The 23,019-nt window shown below is 43.6% G+C and overlaps 1 protein-coding gene across 19 annotated transcripts in view; it reads left to right on the top strand.

The window, feature by feature from the left end:
• SGCD (sarcoglycan delta) overlaps positions 1-23,019 on the top strand; it is a 477,745-nt gene that overhangs the window by 250,813 nt on the left and 203,913 nt on the right. Inside the window, exon 4 of one of the 19 annotated variants that reach the window (XM_045026063.1) lies at positions 8,876-8,938. The exons of the other annotated variants lie outside the window; for them this stretch is intronic. The gene's annotated coding sequence lies outside the window, so the exon portion shown is untranslated. The remainder of the gene's footprint in view (positions 1-8,875; positions 8,939-23,019) is intronic. 19 annotated transcript variants of the gene reach the window in all.

Raw genomic sequence — 23,019 nt, forward strand, 5'->3', positions numbered from 1 at the left:
CATAATTTACATACATAATATATATAGTACAAGCCACACAAGCATCTCTTGATGTTTTCCTATGATATCAATATTTGATGTTGTTTGTATTTCTTCCCTGTTCTTTTATGGAGCGTACTCTCTAGTCAGCTGGAGTTGCATGAGCTAAGCACATGTTCCTCGTAGCTTTATAGCAGGATCATAGAAACAAATCAAGTAGCTGGTAGCTGAGGAAGAACAGATTTTAAATATATATATATATACACACACACACATATATTTATTGAACATAGCGGTGGGAACATTTTCTGTGAGGGAAAAATATTACTTATATATATTTTTAAATTACCAAATACTTATGTGGACCATTAACACTTGTGGGAAGGCAAATGAAATTCTTAAGGGGTTTATTATTCTGTCACTGTACAGGCGATTGATGCAGCTCACTTTCACTCATACTAATTGGTGGCAAGCATGAAAAGCCCCTACACAGTGATGGGAGAATTGCCCTCTTAGTCTTTCACAGCATCATGTCATAGCTTTTATGAACCTTTCCATGACTGAGAGCAGTCTGGAGCTGGATCCTCAGCTACTGTAAATTGGCATCGCTTAATTGAAATCTGCGGTGCTCACTGACTTATGGGAGCTGAGGATCTGGTTACCGGTGCACTTTTGCAGAAGCATAGCCACTGACATTTTTTAGGGCCCAAGTATGATTTACTTAGGGTACGTCTACACTTACCTGCCGGTTCGACGCGGAGAGTTCGACTTTTCGGAGTTCGAACTATCGCGTCTGATCTAGACGCAATAGTTCGAACTCCGGAAGCGCCTTGGTCGACTCCGGTACTCCACCTCGGCAAAAGGAGTTGGCGGAGTCGACGGGGGAGCCGCGGAGTTCGACCCCGCCGCGTCTGGACGGGTGAGTTGTTCGAATTAGGGTACTTCGAATTCAGCTACGCTATTCACGTAGCTGAATTTGCGTACCCTAATTCGACCCCCGCCCTTAGTGTAGACCTGCCCTCAGACAAATCTGCTGTACTCAGGTAAACCATCCAGTGGGCCTGATTCTGATTTCACTCATGCCAGTGTAAAGCAGGAGAAACTCAATCGAAGTCAAATGCATTATACAGCAGCATGAGTCGGATCAGAATCAGACCCACTGTGAGTTAGGCCCTTGGCCCCAAATCCTAATGGCCTTGCTCAGGAGAGTAATCCTACTGAGCAGAATGGGACTACTCATCTGAGTAAAGCAGGGAGGATTTGGCCTGCTTGTTCTCACTACCATCTGCCAGTAGCCTGGGGAAATAGTGCATTGTCTGACGGTAACCCCAACATCCTCTGGTCACATTCATAATTGAATTAGATCTTTGACGCTGTAACAAGAATGGCTAGCACTTGGAAGAAACGTGCTCGTAGATGCAAGATGTAGTGGGAAATCAGCTGTACAACATACTGTAGTTTACGTTAGCAGAAGTTTCTACATGTTCTGGCAGTTTTCCAGTTCCAGACTTCAGATAAAATTGCTGTGAAAAAGAAGGCACCCATACCATGAATATCTACCGCTTATATCTTAGTAAAGACCATTCTAGACATGAAACACATAATTAATCTTCCAGCACTGAGCATTTCCACTAAGAAATATTACTGAGTAACATTTCAACAGCATTCTTAATTAGCATACCCAACAGAGAATCACCAATCAGAGCCACTGTTCAGTTGCTGTATAACATGATTTTTTTTCATTTACAGCATTTCATCATTAATTTTAGAAAGTGGATCTGATGATAATAATTACACCACTGCTGTATTGCACTTAACGACTGCTTTCAGAATAAAAATTAGCCTGTTACCAAATGATCCCATAAAGCTCCCCATGTATAGCCACCTACACTAATAATAATACTTGATATGTATGTAGCAGTTTTCATCCAAGCAACTAAAAGCACTTTAATTATTTAATTAAGCCTCACAATGCTCCTGTGAGGTCACTCAGGATTATTATACCTATTTTAGATGTGGAAACTGAAGCACACAGAGATTGAATGATTTGGCCAACATCTAAGAAGAGATGGTAAATTCACCATGTGACAACCAATAGATAAAATTGCCTCCTTGGGAAGCAGAAGGGTGTTTATTTTTTAACTGTATAAACAGATCTCAAAGTAATTGTTATATCCCATGGATAGGTTGTGTTACAGCATTTTCATAATGGTGCATCTCATTATTAGGAGCTATGTATTAATAGGCGCATAAGCAGGGTATACATGCTATAGTACGCAAAGCCGACAGTGACAACGAGACTGTACAAAACTTAGGTCTTTCAACAATCGCATTGTATTTGATATTGACATTCACTTTACTGAATACAATCATAAAAACCTGTAAACTCTGGCTATTCTTTAGATAGCCGCAACTTCCCAGTCTCCAAGGCCTTGTCTGCACTAAGATTTGAAACTATCCCAGCACTTTTCAAGCAAATGGAGCAGGAGTAGGCAAACTATGGCCCAGGGGCTGCATCCGGCCATTCAGATGTTTTAATCTGGCCCTCGAGCTCCAGCCGGGGAGCGGGGTCAGAGATTTGCCCCACTCCGCGTGTGCCATGGCTCCACATGGCTCCCGGAAGCAGTGGCATGTCCCCCCCTCCAGCTCGTACGCGTAGGGGCAGCCAGAGGGCTCCACTCCACATGCTGCTCCTGCCCCAAGCACCGCCCTCGCAGCTCCCATTGGCCGGGAACCGCAGCCAATGGGAGCTACAGGGGCAGCACCTGCAGACAGGGCAGTGCACAGAGCCGCCTGGCCGCACCTTCGCGTAGGAGCTGGAGGGGCGACATGCTGCTGCTTCCAGAAGTTGCTTGAGCTCCTCATATTGATACCTATAGATCATGACCCAATCAGCTCTTAACTATCTACTGTTACTTCCAAGAGACTGCTAAGCACACCTGAGAGGAAGTCTCTGAGATGGATGAGTCACTGAGGGGCTGTCTAGTTTCAGGGCTACACTGAGGAAGTCCCTTGTGGGCCTCATAGGAGTAAGAGGTTGTGGCAGCTTTATACCATTGCAGTCCCCTTTTCTGGTGCACGTTCTGCCCCAGAGGTTATGTAGCGGGATCTGTGCCATCAAAAAAATGACACAAATCTCAGCTGAAACTGGCCCATAAAGTTTAAAAAATTCTAACAAAGTGGAAAAGATTTTTCTGGTATTCAACTCATTTTATGAAATGATCCCTGGCACAGGACTGAGGTTTTAAAAATGTGTTAAGATGGAGCCATATTGTACAATGAATTTTTCAAGCTAACTTGCCTGTTGGTTTCAGTGGGGAGCTCTACTGCAGCACTTGATGTGCCAATAAGGCGCGTGGAGAGTAGCATAGTTTTGTGTTATCAGAGTTTGAACTGAAAATAAAGTGAACAAAAAACATTTTACAGGGTTTGGGGATTTTTTTATTGGGGGGGGGATTTTAAAAGTGGCAGCTGCCCATTCGGGATTCTGCTGCTTAGTTTATAGATGCATCCGATGAAGTGGGTTTTAGCCCACGAAAGCTTATGCTCAAATAAATTTGTTAGTCTCTAAGGTGCCACAAGTACTCCTGTTCTTTTTGCTCATACAGACTAACACGGCTACCACTCTGACTCCTGAGCTTGGGAATTTCATGAGTTTCACCTGCAACGTGAAAGTTGGTATCTTGCTTGCCATTCTCTACAAGCTGCAGAAAATAATATTTCAGGTGCATTTGGGCTGGGATATTTAGAAGTGTTAAGTGCGTAAAGTGTTGCCAGCTTTCCTGATTTGATTGCAGCTCTCTGTTTTTCTTACAACCTTAGTGGCTGGTATCAAAAGATTGCATGGAAATCTCAGCCTTCCTTTAAAAATAATTAATTCTCTAGCCCTCATGGTTATGGAGAAAAGCTTGAGAAATGCAGAGTGAGTGCATCCCAAAAGCCAAGAAACCTGGAGGCAAATAAAAAGAATCCCACATTTATTTATTATTTTAATCTCATGATTTTTACTTCAGTCTCATGATTTTTTGGGGACGGGTCTGTACTTGTGGTTTTTGAGTGCTTGGGATAGACAGCTGTCGTAAACGTCTGAAAAATTAAAACACTGAGGATTCAGCTAGTGCAGAGTAGAGCTGCCTGAACTGATTAGTGGAGCAAGTTGACCTAAGCAGTCTATCCCTGAAACTTGTGGACTGCAGTGGTTTCACATTTGCTTCTGGGTGCAATTCTAAGTGTGAATTTTAGTCTATACTAAAGCAACCGATGTTTGGAGCTTGGCTGTGTACCGAGACTGTGCTCTCTCCTATGCATCACTGTGACTGCTGAGATCAGCTGGGATGCATCTGTGGACCATCCCTAGATCCGCACCCTAACGATGGAATTTGCTCCCGCTAATGGCAGCGTAGGGGGCCACGAGCAGGTTTCAGGGGGGGTCGCCAAGCAGAGCCAGTGTTAGACTCGCTGGGGCCGAAGGCAGAAAGCCAAAGCCCCACTGAATGGGGCTGAAGCCTGTGGTCCTGAGCCCACTACCTGGGGCTGAAGCCAAAGCCTGAGCAATGTAGCTTCATGGGATCCCCTGTGGTGTGGGGCCCCCGGCGATTGCCCTGTTTGCTTCCTAACGCCGGCCCAGGCTTTTATATGCCAAAAACCAGTTATTGTGGCACAGGTGGGCCAGGGAGTTTTTATCGCATGTTGGGCACACTCAGAAAGAAGAAGATTGAGAACCCCTGGCCCAGCAGACTGTGTTAACATCTTGTCCTTAACGGATACATAAGAGGCCTAGGCACTGGGTGTCCACGCATGTTATTACATAATACGGCTCTATTGAAAAGGAAATGTATCCGCCATTTTGTCTGGAGCACCCGCTAATTTTTCCCCGTGGTTGCTCCAGCCCCAGAGCACCCACGAAATCGGCGCCTGTACTCACTGCCTTTGTTGCTCACCCAGGTGTGCACATGAGACACGGGATCAAATGTGCTCAGATGCAGTTCAGTTATCTCCTATTATTACACAGTCACCTTTCTTTAATGAGCAGCTTTCACCCAGCAAGCAGTGTCAAGCCCACCAGCCACGTACCAATTACCTTCCAGCCATCTGCTCTTCCGCATTCTATTTTCCCTTGCCTAGAAGCTCAGATTTTTTTTTTAAGAGAAGAGGGGAAAAAATCAACCTTAAATGTGATGCCATGTATCTAGTTTGACAGTATTTACACAGTCAGTTAAATGGTGCGTTACAATCACTGCAGATGGAAAGCCTCTCGTGGAGGTTTTAAAGTAGATTGTGATGGGTGTTTCTGAGAGTGCATGGGGGAGGGGTAGAGTGCGAGCAGTTCCCGCTCCCTCCCATGACACACATTTGTGGCTTGTGAGTGCAACCCAAGTGTAGTCCAAACATTCAGAAGTCAGACAAAAAAACTCCAGTTTGGCTTAAAAATCATGAGATTTTAAAATGGCCAATCTCATGATTTTCTTGTGACTTGACTCATGATTTTTTGAATGCCTGAGGTGAGCAGCCCTGCGACTGTGGCCAAGATTTTCAAAAGTGACAAGTGATTTTCTGTTACCAACTTGAGACGCCTTAAAGGGACTTGATTTTCAAAGGATTGTTGCTCAGGCTCCTTTAAGGTGTATCTTGGGGCACACAGTCACTTCTGAAAAAGCAGCAAAGGAGTCCTGTGGCACCTTATAGACTAAAAGGCCACTTCTGACTGGCCTGTATTAGGAAAATATTTGATGATGTTTTTTACTGTTCAGTTATAACTTACTGCCAGTTTTCTACCTTAAAGAAATGGGCCACTTCACTTTGAATGGCCCCTTAGAATATTTGCTAACAACTTATGCTAAACTATCTGTTCGAGCTTTTAGCTGCGACCTTTCCCAGGCCTGAGGAAGAGCTCTGTGTAGCTTGAAAGCTTGTCTCTTTCACCAACAGAGTTTGGTCCAACAAAAGATATTACCCCACCCAGCTTGTCTACCTTAAAGTAATGCTGTTAAGTTACATTTGGCCCCAAATTTAGGTTTTGCAATAACAAGCTTTTGGAAATCTAAGCTGACTGGATGTATTTCCAGTAAAGAAAGAAAAATTCCAATGGGAACTTTTCCCCCACAAACCTAAAAACATTCCCCAATCGTTTTGAAGGTGCCTGCTAATTTGAAAGTGAAATTGACTAGAAACAGACTATTAACAATGGGAATCTGTTTTATCTACATTTGTTTCCCAAGCTGTCAGATGCATAAAAAAAAACCACTAAAAAACAATGAGCATAGAGCAGATAGAGAAATATAAATTTGACAGTATCTCTTTAATTTCCTCTTGCAGTGATGTGAAAATTCAACCACCGAATAATCTGTGGCCCGTAGATGTTTTTTCTTCTTCTGGAATTAGAATGATTCAGACATAACCTCTACTTTCTTTTAAGCTTTTGTATGTAGTTGCTGAGCCATTTTATTCTGTGCAATAACTGCAGCAGCAGCTGGAGGGCTGAGTTTTAGGGAATGGAAGCTTTAGGAGTAGTTCATAACACATAAAGTCAGGCAAACTCTGAAGAACATTACGTGATAGCTAGAGGTCTATGGAGATGGTCTGTGGAAGCCTGTGTTGGTTGCCCAAGGGTTTGAGTGCTTCTCTGAGTTATCCATGAATACATTTTCCTGTGTCTGTGAAAGAGAAAAAACATGAGTGAAACCCTTTCCGCTGGAAAACCTCTTTCCTTCTCGTGTGAGTAGTAGTGTCAGACAGGTGTATTTGTCAATAGTGTACTAATTCTGGTTTCTGTGTGAAGAAAGTAGAAGGTTATAAGAGGTTGCTGTGGTTAGAATAAACTAGAATATATGGCATCTCAGGCTTTGAAAACAAATTCTGCAGCATAATAAAGAGAATGTTTTATCTTTTCTTCATTCCCCTGCAGTTTTCCATGTACTGCCTAAGTTGATTTCTTTGTTGTGCTTTGCAAGTTATAGTAAAACATTTCCTTTTAGTAACCAGTTGAGATTACACAAATGTGTAAGAAAACATAGTAACAGTCACAATTTTACTTAGGATACATTTATAAATAATTTTTAGAGGGTTAACAACGATTAACAGATGTTTTAATACATGGTTAATTGATGGTGTTAGAGTCCAACAAGTCAATGTGTTGCTTATCATCATCTTAGTACATGTGCTCATAACCTATTATCATGCATACTATTCATATCTTTAATATGCTTGTAACCTCTATTAACCCTTTGTAAGTGTTTCATAAATGGAGCCTTAATACAAAGTGTATCCAAAATAATTATATGCAGACATGCATTACAATCTTACTTCGTCACACATAATGGCCTTCCTCCCAAACTAAAGCTAGGGGGTAAATGTATTTTATGCTAACTCTCTTACTTCAAATTCTAGGAATGCAAGGGTCATTCCCCTGCCTTCTGCTTGCTTGTTGTTAAATATATCGATCATGCGCTATATACTGTTATAAATCTAGTTAAGGGAAACAAATTAATCCTTGTTCCTGGAACTCCAGCTCCTTATTTTAATTTCCCCTGCTCTGATTTCTTTTACCCTCCTCCTTTCTCTCTTCTCTGTTGTCATCTTAAACCTCTTCCTCCCGTGCTTTTGTCTTCTCTCTGCCCACCACCCTTACTTTGTCTTCCAGTGGTTCCTCCTGTGTCTCTCTTTCTCTGTATTTTCTTTCCTCTTTTCTATCCCCTTCCCCAACTCTCACGCTTGGTTCAACTGTAAAAGTTCTGCTATAATGCAAATGATATTAGTAATTAAGGTTGTCATGGGAGCCTTTGTATTATCTCACTTTTTGCGTGTTTAAAAATACCACACCGTGTATTGCCTCGATGTAGTTTTTTGCATTTGTGTTTTGAAAACATGAATAATATTAAACAAAGATCAGAAGCTCTGGGGAAAATTCATCTTAGTTACACTGGTGTATCCCAGTTAACTTCAATGTGCAAGTGTAACCAAGAGGAGAATTTCACCCTGTGTGAGTATGAAACCCAGCTGTTAAGACTGTGAATGGCTATAGGAAGTGGGCTTGAGCCAGCAAAGAGTCTGTTTTCCAGCCTGAGCTATTGGTGGCAGCAGAGAAAAATAATAATATTGTGGTGTTATTTTCACAGAAAAGGCAAGTCTTGAAGGATGGACTAGCTATGGCAGTATCATTCTTTGTCATTTGCCTAATGTCTTCAAGGGAAAACTGTCCTGAATTTAAAATATAACGTAGCATTTCTATTTCCTCTGAGTTGCTTGCTGCGGGGGAAATTACACAGACTTCCTTCTTCAGTTTGCTGGGATATGGAAGTACAGTGTGTTGGAGGATCCCGGTCTGAGTGACATAGAGCAGAGCAGTTATTTGAATTTGATGGGACCTGTGGTCAAACCTGTGAACTTTTGAGATATTTGAAAAAGGGGCTGGCATTGTTATCTTGACAGAGGACCAGTTTTGTTTCCTGTAGAAGCATTGTCCAGACTGAATTAGAACACGAGTCATGGCCAAAGTTGCAATTATCCATTGTTAGTGTTTGCAAACATTACAGTATAAGTTTCTCAGTGTTTTAGTTACTGAGTGCTTAACTCTTACGCTGTTTAGCTGGCCTCATTTTCCCAAAGACTGAAGTTTCCACTGAGATGGCACACTGGTATTTTCAGTGTTTTATTGGGAAGTGGCTGATGATGCTTCAGCAGAGAGAGACATTCTTGAGACTCCCATTAGAGATTTGTTTATTCTTTCCTTCATTTAATTAATAGGTATTTTTCAGGGCCACTAGTTTTCTTTAGGGTACATCTATTCTACATGCCAGATTGGCGGGTAGTGTTCGATATATCGGGGATTGATTTATGACGTCTCGTCTGGACACGATAAATCGATCCTCGAATCGATGCCCATACTTCACCTTGGCAGGAGCAGTAAGCGCAGTTGACGGGGGCGCTGCAGCAGTCGACTCGCCGCTGTGAGGACGGCCAGGTAAGTCGAACTAAGATACTTCGACTTCAGCTACGCAAATAGTGTAGCTGAAGTTGTGTCTTAGTTCGAACCCCACCCCTAGTGTAGACCAGCCCTTAGTATAGATTCATAGATTTTAAGGCTAGAAGGCACCATTGTGATGATCTAGTCTGGCTCTATACAGCACAGACCATAGAACATCCTTAAAATAATTCCTAGAACAGATCTTTTAGAGATTTTAAAATTGCCAGTGATGGAGAATCCACCACAACCCTTGGTAAATTGTTCCAATGGTTAATTACTTTCACTGTTAAAAATGTATGCCAAATTTTCAGTCTGAATTTGCCTAGCTTCAAATTCCATCCATTGGACCATGTTATTCCTTTCTCCGCTAGACTGAAAAGCCCATTATTAAATATGTGTTCCCCATGTAGGTACTTATAGACTGTAACCAAGTCACCCCTTACCCTTCTTTTTATTAAGCTAAATAGATTGAGCTGCTTTAGTCTATCACTATAAGGCAGGTTCTCCAATCCTTTAATCATTCTCATGGCTCTTCTCTGAACCCTCTCTACATGGGGCCCTGATATGTTTGAACAGCACCTACCACAATGGGGTCCAAACTGGATTAGGTGTCTTGGTGCTACCACACAATAAATATTAAATAATAATAATAATACAAATACATTTTAAAAAACCAATGATTCCTGCGGCGTTACAGTTTTGAAAAAGGTTCTTCTTTTCCAGCAAATTTAGACTGAAGTATGTGGCAGACACAGTTGTAGATTGCTTAGTCTCATTTGCTGTGCCATCGATTTTGCCAGCCTCGAATTTTCAAAGCAGCAAAAGCAAGATACAAATCATTGGAAAGTAGAGAACTCTGTGCGTTTTGCACATGTCCCAGTCCCACATACTCTTGTGATATGAAGCCATAATTTTCCCATGGGGTGAACAGTGGAAAAATGTGAGATTCTTTCAAGTGTTCATGCTGTTATTTTAACACTGGGGATTTAATTCAATTTTTAGCATGGTTCAATTTAGTTAAGGCAATTAAGGTGTATGTACCACCTCTGCTTCCATGCCCGTTGTAGCCAACTGGCATCTCATTGCACAGTACTTAATCCCAGCTCAGGCATGCCTGTATTTCAGACTTTTTGGAGAGACTGAAGAATAATGTCTCTCAGTTATACTACTAAGCTCCTTTTGTTGTGCAGCAGGAAACAGACAAAGTTGGGTTTGTTAATCATGTGATTCTAATCCCACATTCAGTCATAAGCATAATAGTAGCATTATGTATTTTATGTTCTCCTGACTTCACCTTAATCAGTCTTCTTCTTGGTGCTTGATTGGCAATTTTGTGATATCAAATGGAATCCCAGTGAGTTAGGGAAAAGAGCTCTGAAACTAATGTTTGTTCAGTTTAAAAGCACCTTTACTGTGGTGTGTACCTTTTGTATCTATGCATCTCTGCATGACCTACTTGCTTTTGATATACTGTCTGCAAGTTCAGTTTTTTCAAGCAAAAACAATGGTTAGATGTAGAATTAATTTCTACTTTAGTTTTAATTAATACTGATTTTAGCTATTCCTACATTTTTAATTATCCGAGCATGAACTCCTGCAGAAACTGAGCTCTAAAATGAAAAATCTGTTGGTTAAATTTAATATTACAAATCTATGTATACACACACCCCGTACGTTATTACATTTAAGTAATTAAAGTTCAAAGATGCGAACTAGAGATGCCACGTCAAATATGATGACATGTCAACTGAGCTATGCTGTGAGAATGATGCAGTTGAAAGAAGATTATATTCAGAGCTGCTTTATAATACTGGGAATGATTAAGAAGTTATAGGCTGGATATTTGAAAGTGCTCATCATTTCACGACTGGAGCTAGATTTTCAAATGTGGTATTCATGGTTGCAGGGCTAGCTTTTCCTCTGTGCCTTTTCTCTGAATGATCCCAGCCCCCTCAGGTGTCAGGTCTTGTGCCTTTATCTATCCCAGGGAAGAATTCTGCAATTCTCCACTCTTAGACCAGGACCCGGCTGCAGTACCCTGTGTATAGTGGACGATTATCACCCTGCAGGTCTGACTGGATTTTGGGCATCTGCATTTCCTCCTTTCATACCTTTGACCAGTGATAGTGACCAACAGCCCCCTAAAAACAATAATTGGGCATGAAAGAAACAAGCGAACTAAACATCATGAATACAGCAGCTGAATAGATGGGGGACACTCTAGCCATACACCTATTAAGTTGGTTGTACACCTGAAAAGAATGGGGCATGGGGTGAGGTTCTTTGCTCTGTGTTATGCAGGAGGCCAAGGTGGATGTTCACAGTGGTCCTTTCTGGCTTTAAAAATCTGTGGCTATAAGGAAGGTTGGAAGGCAGACACAATCTCCCTGCTTCCAAAGAGCAGCCACTTTAAGAATAGAAATGATTTTGTCAAATACTAAAATAAAACCCTCAGCAAAATATACACAGTATGGGAAAAGGCTGCATTCATCCTTGCAGTACCCTTACCTACTTGAGTGACGTTACTGTGGAGATGAATTTGCTCTCATGTCTGTGTGGGGCTTCAAAGCAACCTTTGGACTTCAGTTTATAGGTAACCCATTGAAAACGTCATGGGACGCACCCACACCCCGTGCCAAGTTCTCTCTGGTCGGATTCTTACTCTGTCTCCCCTTGAAATCAAAGTTTGTAGTGGCTGTGGCCTTCTAGAACTGCCTCTGCTATTCCAGAGTGCACTGAGTGTGGGAGAATGTGCCAACTCTGACCCCACCCAGTGCACAAGTGCTGCAAATTCTGCCTTATGTGCAATACTAAGGATAGGCAGCAACACACTGAGGCGCCTGCAGACTGTACCCAGGAAGGGTGCTCTTGTGGTTAAAGCGCTGAACTGGGTCTCTGGAGACTTGGGCTCAGTTCCCAGCTTTGACACAGACTCTCTGGGTAACTGTGGACAAATCACTTAGAGGCCCAATTTTTAAAGGTATTTAGGTGTCTAAAAGTGAAGATGGGCCCCTCATGGAAGTTCCTCAGCACCTAATTTCCATGGAAGGCAATGGGCATTAGGCACCCACGTGCTTTTGAAAGTGCTGCTTGCGTTGCAGCGGGGTGGTGCGGTAGGGGCTTTTGCCTAGCTGGAAGGGGGTTCTTGGAGCTTCAGCCCTGCAGGGCGCATCTGCCAGGGCTCGGGGCTTCAGCAGGAGCAGGGATGAAGCCCCAACCCACGATTCCAACAGGTGTGCTCCGGCTCTCGGACGTCTGAAGTGTGTCATATGTGGCTTGGAAGGCCAATAAGTTTGGCCAGCCCTGGTCCAAAGGATGTGTCGTGGGGGGTGGCCAGGAGAAGGGGGTTGTGGATGTAACGCACTTCACTCCAGTAATAAAGGGAGATATACCCATCTCCTAGAGTTGGAAGGGACCTTGAAAGGTCATTGAGTCCAGCCCCCTGCCTTCACTAGCAGGACCAATTTTTGCCCCAGATCCCTAAGTGGCCCCCTCAAGGATTGAACTCACAACCCTGGGTTTGAGCAGCAAAGAATCCTGTGGCACCTTATAGACTAACAGACGTTTTGCAGCATGAGCTTTCGTGGGTGAATACCCACTTCTTCGGATGCAAGTAAACCCTGGGTTTAGCAGGCCAATGCTCAAACCACTGAGCTATCCCTCCCTGGTGGTTGTATTATGCCTTCGGGCCACAGCCTGCTAGTGTAGCAGACCATTTGGCTTGGGGAACCCTTCCAAAGCAGTGTTCAGTGCAAACCAGGTGAAGCTGAGAACCTGGCCCAGTGAGAGGGTGGTATGGGGTGGTGTAGCAGCTGAGGATGTGAGTCAGAGAGCCAATAGCTTCTTAATGTGCATCCTGTTGTGCCTTGTTGGTAGCAAAAGGTAAAGGGGGAAAAAATGAAAACTCATTGCTGTAAGGGAGGCTTTGCTTCCAGCTCCCACTACCAAACCCTTACTACCTGCAGTCCTTTTTTGAAATAGACAGAAAATAAATTGCTGCTGTCAAACATTTTATATGCACTTGCAGAATATTCATCTAAGAAGCAACAAAAGGCATCAGAGGAATATGATCAGAGCTCATTTTTCTTATCAAGTCAAGAGGAAGTAATGCCAAGATCAGTGACAGCAAAGGATTTTTGACATCATGGAAATTCTTCTCAAAGCACTTTGCCAGCTAACTCAAACCCAGTGTGATTTCTCTCACTTTGAATCAATAGCAACTTCTTGCACTGCTGCAGTTTCTTTATTAGTGACTATTCAGAACAGCTTCATCATTTGAATCTTTGCACTGAAGACGCAGACAGAGTGCTAGCTAAATTTATTTCATGTCTGTCCTTCTGAAGCATCAGCTCAGGAGGAAGAAAAGTATTTTGCCAATGCATTCATGTCTAGATTCTTTGCTAAGATATTTGGCGTGCTTGATTACTTTGGGGAGTTTCCTAACAAGTACTTAAAAAACTATTCACCTGGGTGAAATCTCATTGGATTGAAACTCCCTCTCTGAGGAACACAGGTTCCAGTGTCCAATGCTGCGTATGGACTATTACTGAAGGCATCATGGCTGCTACATTTTTCTACACATTTTGGCACTGATCCTGCACAGACTTAAGCTTATGTGTAACTTTACACACACAAGCAGTCCTATTGACTTAATCTTCCTCTCTGCATTGCTGTCAAGGATGAGAACTCAGCAACAATCATAGAGCATCTTCTATCATTTAATTATTATGAAATTACAGTCTTATGTCAAAAATACTATGGATGTGTTGGCTGATGTGATAAACTTCAGGTAAATATGTGGCATGCAAAGCCTAGGCATAAATATACAGCTTGATAGTATTTTGGAAAGAGTAGACCCATTTTATGTTCCATAAAGAGACAATCCTTGCCTTCTAATTAGTTTATTTTGAAATTAGTTAAATTTACTTAATGATATTTTTTGTTTGATCATAAACACTATTTGTTGTTAAAAGGAACAGGTGTGGATTTTTTTTTCAGCTAATCATGCAAATTTGCATGTAGGAAGATGGGAGGATTTATGCAGTTATTTTTTCGAGTGTTAATAAATTCAAACAGGATGGTTATTAAAAACGGATCACTGAGGCAGATATTTAGCGTTTATCTTTAGGGTATGAAATAGAACCAATAGATGTCACTGTACTAATTAAGTTCAAGTATCAGCTCATCAGCAGGGGTAAATGGCTATAGTCCCACTGAAATCAACGCAGCGTCACACCAGCTGAGGATCCGACCTTGTGATTTGGTTTAGCAAAATACCCTAAACAAATAGACTGGGGATTTATGGGTAATTTTGGCAGCAGCATGGCCTGGTGGATAGAGCTGGACTCAGAGTCTAGAGACCTGGATTTTAATCCTGCTTCTGCTGTTGTGACTTTGGGCAAGTCACTTCATATCTCTTGCCCCTCTCACCCTTTCTCTGTCTTGTCTATTTAGACCAGGGGTAGGCGACCTATGGCACGGGTGCCGAAGGCGGCACGCGAGCTGATTTTCAGTGGCACTCACACTGCCTGAGTCCTGGCCACTGGTCTGGGGGGCTCTGCATTTTAATTTAGTTTTAAATGAATCTTCTTCAACATTTTAAAAACCTTATTTACTTTACATACAACAAAAGTTTAGTTATATATTATAGACTTATAGAACGAGACCTTCTAAAAACGTTAAAATGTATGACTGGCAGGCGAAACCTTAAATCAGAGTGAATAAGTGAAGACTCGGCACAGCACTTCCAAAAGGTTGCCGACCCCTGATTTAGACTGTAAATAAGGACAGGGATTCGCTTTCACTTCAGCCATGTCCTCACTACACAGTTAACCTGGGCTTTTACAGGGACTCTTAAAGCCATCCACACACACCATCCTCTGACATGGAGTTAGCGGTGCTTTAAGCCTGGGCTAGCTGAACCGACTGGAGCATTGGTTAGAGCCTCAGCGCTGCTTTCACTCAGACTGGAACTTGCCCATTTTCCAGTGAGAATGCAGCTAAAATCCCGTGAGTACTGATAATCCTCCCATGTCTTTCCCCAATCCGCCGCCCCGCCCAGGAGGACGCACAGATTCTCTCACAATGTACACAATTGACTGGGGAAGAATCCTGGAGCATCTCAGCACAAGGAACTATGGGATATGCCCCCCCCCAACCAAACACACAGATGAGTGCAGAAACAGTGAGGATACAGTCACACGGGGAAGGCTTTGGTGTTCACTCACACTTGGGCTAATCTGACCCGAGTTACCTGTGCAGTGATGGCTTACTCTGTGTGTTTGTACAGTACCTAGCACGCTGGGGCTTTGATCTTGGTTGGAGCCTCTAGCCTCTATTATTATGTAATAATAATTGTAAGAATGAACAGATTTCAAATCAAAATTATTCCAAAGTTGTTTTGTGGGCAAAGACACATGATTCTAAATATCCCTGAAGAGGAATGTATCTGTTTATGGAAGATTTCCCACCCCCCACATTTAAAAGTACTTGATAGCTACGTGCTAAATTTGACAGCTATAGGAGGTTAATTCCATATCAGGAGTGTACACATGCCAAACATGTTAAACGTCAGAGAGCTTTAGGGTGAGTTTCACCACTGTGGAATTGGTGTGAGGTCAGAATCAGGCCCAGCGATGGTACCTCTTTGCAAAGTGCTTAGGAATCCATAGATGACAGGCCCACGAGGATGAAGTATTCATTTTACTATGTGCTCTGATGCTATGAATAAGGAGACACAGCACAAGTTTCTTGTTAATTGCCTATTCAAAGTAATTATTGCTTTGAAGCATGTAGGTTTCTCCTGCTGTTTCTGGGACACGTCGTGACATATTAAATAAATCCTGAGCGCACAAAAGCACGTCTAATGCATGTGTTTGTTTCTATTGATTTGTTTTTGGAGTCGTCAGGCACTATAACTTTACCAGCCCCTGTCATATCGTACACAGTTACTGGGATGCTGGTGATAGCAGGCTGCTAACGGTTATAGAAATAACTCACTTGTGGTAATGCAGGGCATGGAAATTCTGACTATCAAGGCTGGTTCTTATGCTTTCTGGACAGGCCTGTTACCCTTTGAAAGATTTGCAGTGGAGTTTCTGCAGTAAAATAATAAAAACAGGTAAGTGAATGGGGGCACAAGCCTGGCAGATAGTTTGTATCAGATGAAAAACCTGCAAAACTCTGGCAGTGTTCCAGAAAATACTCAATGTGGTGTTCCCTGCACCCGCCACTTCCTTTCTTTTGAAGGCCTAACAGCCTGTGTGGTTTCTGTGAAGGCAGCGGAACTCTTTGCTGTTTTGTTACAGTGAATGGATTTAACCTCTCTGTGGTTGTGCGGATGGGAGTTGTACAGTCAATGCAGTGCTGTTTTGGTTTTTTTATTTCTGTGATGATGAATAGCCAGAGTACTAGTTAAGTGAGAATGGTCAGTGAGGCTGATGTGAGAACAGGCCAGTGCTATTTCAGGCCAGTAGTTCAGATACTCATTTACTACTCTATTGAGAAACTCTCAACCTTTGGCCTTCTCAAGCAGTAGGTGCTGCTGCAGACGTTACATGGCATCGTGGCGGCACAGTAGGTTACCTGTTACTTAAATTTCAGTGTCCTTTAAAAAATGTTTCATAAGCAATAGTGAATAAATGCCCCGCATTGATTTCATCTACGCATCTCTTCCGTAAGGCAGAATGATGCAAAACCATTAAGCCATTCATTAGATTAACTTTGTATTTGGCAAGTGGTTTAGTGGGAAAGGGATTTAGTTTAACACTTTGGAATATAACTGCATCTTATTTCCTTAGAGCGTGCGGGAAGTTTACTCCCAAGCCACCGTACCATTTAAACGATGTGACCTGAGATGGACAGGCATTTCCGAATGATTAGAGGATGCCATGCAGGACTTTTAATTACCAGGGTAAAACTGCAATATTTCTGTGGGCTAGATTGTGATTTTAGGTACAGCGCTGCTCCAAGGGGTGGTATGTCAGTGGCACCAGCCCAAGGGAAGCCTGAGGAGACATTGCTCCCTGTTATACTGCAGGTAATGTTAACTCTTGAAAAGGAACGGCTTACTTGCCTTTGCGCCTGCTACTCTGCCCAACGAGTGCTTGGGTGGAGGAGCCAGTGCTTCATAGAATATCAGGGTTGGAAGGGACCTCAGGAGGTCATCTAGTCCAACCCCCAGCTATCCCCAGCCCTGCTTGCCTTCTCCTCACCTATTTCTCCCATTGGAGAGTATCTGGAGCACATGGGGGTTATTTTTAGCATTAAGGGCGGGGCATGACATGCATCACTGCTGTTCACAGTGGTTGGCAGCGATGAAAATTGCAAAGCAGCCAAACCTGGAGAGGTTTCCACCTGTATTGTGCACTTGGTTACAGTAGGAATAAAGCCCAGATGTAAAGATGAACTTTGTATTTATCCACAGAAGTTTGTTAAGGAGTTAAAGTGCATCTGTTCTTCCAGAGCCATAATAAAGATTTCTGCAGTCTCGTATAGGAGAAGGTTGCTGGAGTGTGAACCACTGTGCTCTTAGACAATCCATGATTATAATTATAGGCTCTCCTACGAGAAAGAAGCTTAGAAGAAAAAAAAAATTGCAAGGACTGAATAGTGAATTGAATCTTAAATCTTTAGAGGAAGAGAAGGGAATACACACATTCCACTTCAACTATTGGCTTGAAACCATATATTCTTCTTCATATTCAGATCCATTGATCTTTACCAGGGGTCTTTAGTTAACACAGAGATTTGGGGCAGTACCAGACCTGTCCATCACTGGAGTGAAGACTAAGGGTCGAACTTTTTAAAGATATTTAGTTGCTTAACTCCCATTGATTTCAATGGGAGTCAGATGCCAGAATACCTTTTAAAAATCTGGCCTAAGCCCCTCCCGCTGATGAGAGAGAGAGTTTTTTCCCCTCCACCTCTGCCTGGGAAGGGCCCGGAGCTCATTGCCATAACACTACATCTGCAAGACCCTGTGTAACGTGTGTCATGCTGGAGCTAAAGTCTGCAGCAGTCTGGTGCGGTGGGCTGGAAGAGCTGTGGCAGCTTTATTTATAACTTTTAAACAAGACAGAGACTGACTTTGAATTAGAACAAAGAGTCTGGTTGCTGTGGTAGATCTCCTTAGGCAGGGAGGGTCCTGGTTGATCCTCCACTCCAGGAAAGCTCAATCCCCTCCCCAGCTTGGTAGGGGGAGAAAGTTTCCATCCCTGCACACCCTCCACATCAAGGGCAAACTCAGCGGCAGCAAAGTGGAGCCTCAATCCAATAGCATCATCCCTCTTAACAGAAAGATATGGATAACTGAAGACAGACCCTCTTTGAACCCCCAGATCATTCACAAGACACGCATCTTCTTTGCCCGTCTCAAGGGTCTCTGTTCCTAGCAAACCCCAAAAGCTGCCATTCTGACTCTTCTAATTGACAGAACTGCTAAGGTTCTGCCACACAGAAAAGATCCCCTAACTCGGGGGCCAGTAGGTCATCCAGAACCTGGAAGGCAAAATTTATCTGCCTGGAGTTTGAGAAAGAACAGTTACAGCGGAAGAGAAAAGGATTCTCCATTCCAGTGATTTCCATGCTATGGGACATTGTGCCAGTGGAAAACACTCCTCCATTTGGTTGGATTTTAAACACAGATTCAGGGATCAACAGAGCTGATGCAGATCTGTAAGGATTGGTGAGATTCTGGAATTTTTGCCCAGTGGTGTCTCCATCACCTTCAAGGTAAACACCCTGAGAATATATCCCTCGCCCCTATTGAGAGTTCTGGAATCATCGAGACCAGGCAAGATTTCCCCTCAGCCAGTCATCGAAAGGTTTCTTAGAGCACTGCCTTTGTTCTCCACTGGTCCCCAGGGGACATTGGTCTAGTTTGATGATCCTGTCAAGTGCCCTTTTAAGGCTTTCTTCTCATTCTCTTTTTACTGAGACTTGATATATTATCTTGAGAGGCACCACAGTATCCACCCTTTCCTCTATACCTGTATAGAGCCATGAGATGTGCTATGTACCACTGCAGGTGTCTAATCTCCTCTTACTGACGAGTTGCTGGGTGGTGGCAGAGGAGAAGAATCTGCAACATTTGGCCAAAAGGTGTGTATCGCTCAGTTAGTGGCACTGTTGTCTCCTTGCCGCAGGGTTTGGATTACAAACCCCACACCTGGCGGCGTACTGACCTCATGGCCAGTGGCTGACACTGCAGCGGGAAGAGGGTTTGGGGGATGCCAATGCTCATTTAGCAGAGTGTTCCCCTTTCTACTAGACACACTGCACCACGGTCAGTTCTGCTCATCTCAAGTAGCTATCAAGAAGGCAGTGAAAGATTCCATGGTATTATCTGCAAGTCTTGGCCTCCAGGATGATGTACCCGAGCTCATTAAACTAGATGGCAGCGTCCGAGGCAGTCTGTGGGCTAACAGATTGTCTAGTTACTGTTCTACCAATATCTCACTAATTGCTTTGTAAAAATACAGAGATGCTGCTTACGAAGGGTGCTCTGTAGAACCAAATTCTCTTGCATCAGATGGTCTCCTATCCCATGATATAATACAAGTACAGAGAGTAACAGAAACAAGCGGAGCTTTCTTTCCCAACAGAATAAAAATAATGAGGAGTGGAAGGGAAATGATTGTGCTATAAACAGACTGCTAGTTTGACCAGCGACTGTACCTGCATTACTTTTAGGTAGCATGACATGTCTGTACTCAGAAAGAGGAGCATGATGGAACCAGCAGGGAAACCGAACCTTTCACCCCTGGAAGATAATTATTTCAGGCCAAGGTGGAGATTTTTCTTCATCAGGGCAGTATATCAGAATGAAGCTTGTAGAGCAGCTGCATGCATTTAACCTGATTTCTGAATGAACAAAGGCCAGGGCTGCTCAGATAAGGGTAACAAGTATGGGAAACATTAAGATTTTAATAGAAGAATAATTATTGTCCTTGCCAACAGAATATTTGCTCTTACATCTGTATAATATTAATCTTGAAGGTCATTTTTTTTGCATTTCTCATGACAGCCCTGCTAAGAATAGAGGGAGGGATGGGTAAGGTTGTGTGTCTGTGTATGGGGACATGCCTTCTGTTTAAAAATGTAAATGAAGACATTTCATACTATTGATGTCATCTAGAATGTAAGAAAGTCCCATGCCGTTGCACGGAACAGGACTCTCTAATGGTAATATTGCCTTGAAAATTACAGCCTACGTAGTCTGAGAATGATTCAGGGTAATTACATTAGTGTTGCCGGAGAAATGAAAAGGAACACTTTCCATATTACCTAATAACAAGCTCTGCTGGTCTGTACGCCTTAAATTATTTCCATGAAGAACCTGCAAATGATAGAAATCATCAGACTAATTAGCAGGTGTGGGTTGGTGGGGGCGGAGTGTATTGCATGACAATCTGTGTTTGGCTGAAGGGGCAGTCAGCTACTGGGGAAATAGCCATGGTGAGACATGATGCAGAGGTTTTCTGATTAGTGAAGCTATGATCTATAAATGAGTTCAGGGAATTCACAGGTCCTCGACCTGGAGAATCGCCTAACACAAGTACTTTGGGTCAGCATGTATAACACTGAACATTGTCCATGTTATTGGCAGGTTACACCTGGGAAGCCGAGTCAGAAATCTCCCCTGCCTCCAGCCCTTCTCCATGCAGGAAATGAAAACTCTGTGGGTGTGTCTATATTGCAAGAAAACAAGCATGACTGGCCTATGTCAGCGGGCTCAGGCAGCGGAGCAATCACATCGCAGTATAGACATTTGGGCTCAGGCTGGAGCCTGGGGCCTGGGACCTTCCCCCATGTGGGGTCCCATAACCCAGGCGCCAGCCCAAACCCAAACATTTACACTGCAATGTTATAGCCCCGCGAGCCCAAGTCAGCTGATATGGGCCAGCCGTGGCTTTTCATTGCAATGTAGACATACCTCACCATACCCACTGCCTCCTCTCGTGGCTTCTAATCCACCTCGGGTGCCTGTCTGACAGTGGGAGCAGGAGTGCAGAAGGGTCCTCTGTCACATCCAGGCATTTGGCAGCAAGGGTGCAGTAATGGCAAGGACCTGATAATTCTCCAAAGGCTGAGTGCCAATGCGCTAAATCTCTGTCTGCCTAACACCTGGGAACGTGATGCTTGTTTTGTGTCAGCAGGGTGTGGTGCTTCATCACAGATCAGAGATGGGAGAATTTGTACCTTTCGGATCCACTTTCACTGGGTTGTCCCCAGCCCTTAGGGCAAACCATGCCGTTCAGAGCCTCACCTCTCTGCATACTGGGCCAGCTTCCATCTAAATCTGGGGGAAATCCATTGGCTCCAGTAACAAAGTTGAGGTCATTGGAGTTACTCTGGATTTACCAAGGTGTAACTGGGGGCAGAATCTGCCCCACAGTCCTCTTTTAAGATTTCAGTTTTTGTTCCTCTCAGAATGGCTCTGCTGGAGGGTCTGTTATTTTAACAGTATTATAGAAGCCACTCAGACTACTGGACGAACTCAGCGTTACTGTCAGCACTGCTTTTAAGATGTCTAATTCTGTGGACCCGTTTTTACCCTGTCTCGGTTTAGCTGTCAGCCTGCTACTGTGTGTTAACTACAGATGGGGACAAATTGCAAAAATCAGATCCAGATCCGGAATGCTTTGAAGTCGGGGGATAGGTAAGGCTGGGATTGTCACGTATGCCTTGTACACGGGAAGTTGCAGGGCTGCTACTCGCAGGTGAGGCTTCTTTACCAGATATGGTCTGGTAACAGAGCTTCCTTCCAGGAGAGAGAGAGACACCGCAAGGAAGGGAGGGTCTCAGAGCCCGGGCTCCACCCCGAGCCCAAACATCTACACTTAGCCGTATTCCCCAAGCCAGCTGACCAGGGCTCTGAGACTCAATGCCAGGGTTTTTATCTCAGTGTAGAGGTACCCCAAGGTGCTTTAACACTAAGGCATGTTGCACACACCACCACCTAGAGGCTGAATAGTTATAATACAGTTTAGCATTCCACTACAGGGATCTTCTGTCACGTGCGTATCCCGATTCAGTGGGGCTGCCCAGGTGGCTATCACAGGGCCAGAGAACTCCGCACCGCCCGGGATCGAGCCCCTGTGTATCTTCCCCTGGGGTTCAGGTACAGGGAATAAACAGTACCTCCGATTTCTAGAGAGTGCTTTCTCCTTTTCTCCCCTCTGACTCTTTTGTCCGCCCAGCCAGGCAGAGTCAAATCCCTGGTTTTGGTTCCCTGGTGACCTGTGCCCTCACTTAATTATAGCCTGTGATCCCTTGGATCTCACAGGAGTCACTTTACTCGTTATAAAATTGCATCCTTTCCCTCCTCCTTCATCCCCCAACCCCATCACACATACAGGTTTTTCTCCGATGAGTTTCTCTCTATCTCCTATGAAATATCCACTGGATATTTTACAGACTACTGCCCATTGGTCATGCTGACCAATATTGTCTTGTATTCCCCCTTCTGGTCTGTGTGTAACCATCTGTTGTCTCTTGTCTTGTACTTAGATTGGAAGCTCTTTGGAGCAGGGACTGCCATCTCAATGGTCTCAAGTTGCAGTGGGGGAGGTTTAGGTTGGATAGTAGGAAAAATCTTTTCACTAGGAGGGTGGTGAAGCAGTGGAATGGGTTCCCTAGGGAGATGATGGAATCTCCTTCCTTAGAGGTTTTTAAGGTCAGGCTTGACAAAGCTCTGGCTGGGATGATTTTGTTGGGGATTGGTCCTCCCTTGAGCAGGGGGTTGGACTAGATGACCTCCTGAGGTCCCTTCCAACCCTGATAGTCTATGATTCTATGATCTCTTTTGTTCTGTTTGTACAGCATCTAGCGCAGCAGAGTCCCAGACCATGAGTAGGGCTCCTAAGTGCTACAGTGATACAAATAATAAAGAATACTAATGAAGGCCTGCTATTGTAATAATTGCCATTGGGTAAACAAGGATGGGGACCCTGTATTTTTTTCTGATTACATCCTCCCTGAGCACTGCTGGGAGAAGTCCTTTCACAGAGCCGATATAACCTCCTTTCTTTTGGTTGCTATCCCTGACCAAAAGAGTTAACTTATCAGAGAGCTCA

The sequence above is a fragment of the Mauremys mutica genome, chromosome 8, assembly GCF_020497125.1.
Source record: "Mauremys mutica isolate MM-2020 ecotype Southern chromosome 8, ASM2049712v1, whole genome shotgun sequence".
Taxonomy (NCBI): Eukaryota; Metazoa; Chordata; order Testudines; family Geoemydidae; genus Mauremys; species Mauremys mutica.